A 4,686-nucleotide genomic window follows, 5' to 3' on the forward strand; every position below is an offset into this window, starting at 1 on the left:
TTATGGGGAAAAGGCAGGTAGGTGAAGATGAGTCCATGGCCAGATCAGCCATTATCTTATTGAATAGCAGAGCAGGCTCGATGGGCCACATGGCCTACTCCTGCTCCTATTTCTTATGTTCTTATGTAAATCCAATTTGACTTAATGAAAGTCTTGATTTCTGGGATTCTTTGTTTTGTTCTATCTGTGTAGCATATGTGGGGGTTCAAATACAAACAAAATATATCATGCATTTGTTTTTGAAATGAATTGAGTGAATATTACATAAGCAATTAGTACAAAGGCATTTAAAAGGAAACAGAGCATAGAGCAAATTCAGAACTACCATCACTTCATAGATAATTCATTCCAGTAGGTTTATGTTATGATTGTGACTTTTAAACTGATATGCTTCATAAAAGCATCCCTGAAGGATAATAATCATCACTGATAGAACAGGTGGAATGAGCTGCCAGTAGAGATGTGGGATGCTGGTTTGTTTTCAACATCTAAGCACAATTTGGATTGGTGCATGGATGAGAGGGCTACAGTCTAGATGCAGGTCGATGGGACTGGGCAGAATAACAGTTCAGCGTGGACTAGAAGTGATGGAGGACCTGTTTCTGTGCTGTAGTACTCTATAACATAGATCAGTGTAGCACAGTACATGCCCTTCAGCCCACAATGTTGTGTTGACCTCTTAAACCTTTTCAAAATTAATCTAACACTTTTCTTCCACATGGCCTCCCTTTTGCATTCATCCAATGAGCCTATATAAGATTCTCTAGAGTATCAGCCACTGCCACCAATAATGGCAAGCCATTCCATGCACTTAATATTCTCTGTGTAAAAAAAAACTGCATCTGACATCGCCCCTAAATATTTCAACAATCACTTTAAAATAATGCCCTCTTGTATTGTATTAGACATTTTGACCCTGGAAAAAAGGCTGTCCACTCCGTGATATTTTATTTCACCCAAAACCAGGCTCATCAATTAGATGATGATGAATGTGACTAAAAGTTTATATTGTTGTGTAACAGATGGGTTCAGCCATCTATTGATCTGTCTTGCTGTTATTAAACCAGCCTATGTCTAGTTTTGCAGCTATGGGCAAGCTGAAAAAATCTAACTGTACCAGGTCCGGAAATCTTACAATGGGTACAGTGTTTCTCCAAGTAATGAATCATCGATTGTTACCTAGAAATCTGAGAATGTGTGATCCAATCACTAACCAAGGAAAGAATATGCACTTAGCAGACAGAACTTAGTCAGATGAAACAGCAAATAATTGGAATTCGGGACTCATGCATCGCAGTGCCGCTTGATTTAGTAAAGTTGCTCTCAATACGACCGTGTCAACTTATACATTCAAAGAAATTAGAGAGAGACAGTTAATGCTAGAATCTGGAGAAAGAAACAAGCTGCTGGAGAAGCTCAGTGGGTTGAGAGGGAAAAAGGAATCTCAAACATTTCAGGGTAAGACATTGTATCATCATTTCATCATCTTTATTTATAACATATAAACTGCAATATTAGTGTGCAGTTACAACAAATAATCATAATAATTTCTTTGGAAGAGAATACCACAGTGACTCACCCTTTGAATCCACAAAGCATTTCTACCGATGGACTTGAGCACATGACAATAAACCCTACTTGACCACGTGTGAGGAGAGAATATAGAGCTTAGTGACTGCATCCCTCTTTGTCCAACAACATTGAAAAATCTTAGCAACATTCATGAGATGCTTATTTTCAAGATTCATTGGATAATTCCTTGAAAGTGGCTTCACAGGTAAAAGCACCATAAGAAGACCTTTCAGCACATTGGCCTTCGTAAATCAGAGTATTGAGCACAGGAGTTGGGATGTTACATTGAAATTGTAAAGGCGTTGGTGAGTCCTGAATTGGAGTGTTGTGTGCAATTCTATTTACCTACCAACAAGAAAGGTATCAATAAGATTGAAAGAGTGAAGAGAAAATTTACAAGGATCTTGCTGGGAATTGAGGACCTGAGTTATATGGAAAGGTTGAATAGGTTAGGACTTTATTCCCTGGATTGTAGGAGAATGAGAGGAGATTTGATAGGTATGGAAAATTATGAGGGATACAGATAAAATAAATGTTAACAAATTGTGGTAACTTCTACTTTACAAAAGGACTACTTGACAATTTAATGGCCAAAAGAACATCTTTATCTGGGATGGCCAATGATATTTACAAGCTCTTGCAGTCATCTTTTTTAGACTTCTGGATAAGCAGAGTCTGACCATGCCAAACAGTTGCTCTCCATGTCTGGCCTTAGCAATGGTAAGCTGCAGGACTGAATGGATGACATGCAGTCCCTCCTGGGAAATCACTACCCTTGTTTTATTTTTAAAGAACTCTTCATGCTGCAAATGCCTGATCAAATTTGCATAGCCCTCGCCAATGCACCCATGAAAGAGCTTGCTAAAATGGCTGATAGAATACACTCAGCCAGGCAGTGGTACATCATTCCCTCTCCATCTCCCAACAGTTTTCGAGCACTTAGGCCAACATGGATTGATTATAAACCCTGCTAACTGCTGGTTTGGGTTATCAACCATCGACTTTCTAAGCCATCATATCTCTGCAGCAGGTGCAAACTGCTCCCATTAAAAGTAGCCAATATTTTCCACCACACTGCACTATTGAAAAACTCCAGGAGTTTTTGATATGGTGAATATCTATCACCGCTCCATTCTGCAACCTGCTGAACTTATGCTCCCCCTGTAGAGTGTGCTTAAAGGCAATATGTACCACTAATCAAGTGCTTGACTGGTCAGTGGACATGACCTGGGCAATTGATGATACCAATCGAGCTCTTTCGAACACAAACCTGCTGGTGCACCCACTCTCTAATGCACCCATATCTGTAACAACTGATGCTTCAGACTATTCAGTGGCAGCCGCCCGCCTTCTTCAGCCACCACCTCTGTCCCCCCGGAAGGAAGTACAGCGTGTTTGACCGTGAGCTTCTCAGTCTTCATCTGGCGGTCTGCTATTTTCGTTTTAATCCAAAGGGTTACCATTTCACAGCGTTTGTTGCACAAAAAACCCTCGTGCACACGATGTCCAAAATATCAGACCCTCAGTCTGAACGGCAGTAACGCCATATCCGAGTTCACAATTGTTATACAGCATATCAAGGTGAAAATAATGTCATGGCTGATCACCCCTCGCGGCCAGCCGTTGAGGCCATATGCAGAGGGATTGACTCTGTCGGCATGGCAGCCAACCAAGCTGCTGACTCAGATGTCCAGGCTCACAGAACAGCATTCACGGGCCTGCTATTGGCTGACATTTAAGTTCGGGGAAGCTGGCGTTATTCTCTTGTTTGATGTCTCAACCCGTTGCTATCGTCCCATCGTGACCAAAGGCTGGAAGTGGACTGTTGTTGACTCCATCCATGGCTGGAAGGCCTCACAGGCTGCACTAAAGTTTGTGTGGAACAGCTTTTAAAAGGACTGCCCCCTGTGTGGAGTGACAGTGGGCAAAAAGTATCCTTCATGTGCAGTCACCAATGGCACCCTTTGAGGTCCCTGAGCAATGGTTTGACCATGTCAATGTGGACCTGTTGGTTCTCTTCACCCCGCACCCTTTCCAGCATCTTCACACTCATAGAACATAGAATAGTACAGCACATTACAGGGCCTTTGGCCCACCATGTTGTGCTGACCCTCAAACCTTGCCTCCCATATAACCTCCCCACCTTAAATTCCTCCATATACCTGTCTAGTAGTCTCTTACACTTCACTAGTGTATCGGCCTCTACCACTGACTCAGGCAGTGCATTCCACGCACCAACCACTCTCTGAGTGAAAAACCTTCCTCTAATATCCCCCTTGAACATCCCTCCCCTTACCTTAAAGCCATGTCCTCTTGTAATGAGCAGTGGTGCCCTGGGGAAGAGGCACTGGCTGTCCACTCTGTCTATTCCTCTTAATATCTTGTACACCTCTATCATGTCTCCTCTCATCCTCCTTCTCTCCAAAGAGTAAAGCCCTAGCTCCCTTAATCTTTGATCATAATCCATACTCTCTAAACCAGGCAGCATCCTGGTAAATCTCCTCTGTACCCTTTCCAATGCTTCCACATCCTTCCTATACTGAGGCAACCAGAACTGGACACAGTACTCCAAGTGTGGCCTAACCAGAATTTTATAGAACTGCATCATTACATCGCGTCTCTTAAACTCTATCCCTCGACTTATGAAAGCTAACTCCCCATAAGCCTTCTTAATTACCCTATCTACTTGTGAGGCAACTTTCAGGGATCTGTGGACATGTACCCCCAGATCCCTCTGCTCTTCCACACTACCAAGTATCCTGCCATTTACTTTGTACTCTGCCTTGGAGTTTGTCCTTCCAAAGTGTACCACCTCACACTTCTCCGGGTTGAACTCCATCTGCCACTTCTCAGCCCACTTCTGCATCCTATCAATGTCTCTCTGCAATCTTTGACAATCCTCTACACTATCTACAACACCACCAACCTTTGTGTCATCTGCAACCTTGCCAACCCACCTTTCTACCCCCACATCCAGGTTGTTAATAAAAATCACAAAAAGTAGAGGTCCCAGAACAGATCCTTGTAGGACACCACTAGTCACAACCCTCCAATCTGAATGTACTCCCTCCACCATGACCCTCTGCCTTCTGCAGGCAAGCCAATTCTGAATCC

The sequence above is a fragment of the Hypanus sabinus genome, chromosome 11, assembly GCF_030144855.1.
Source record: "Hypanus sabinus isolate sHypSab1 chromosome 11, sHypSab1.hap1, whole genome shotgun sequence".
NCBI lineage: Eukaryota > Metazoa > Chordata > Chondrichthyes > Myliobatiformes > Dasyatidae > Hypanus > Hypanus sabinus.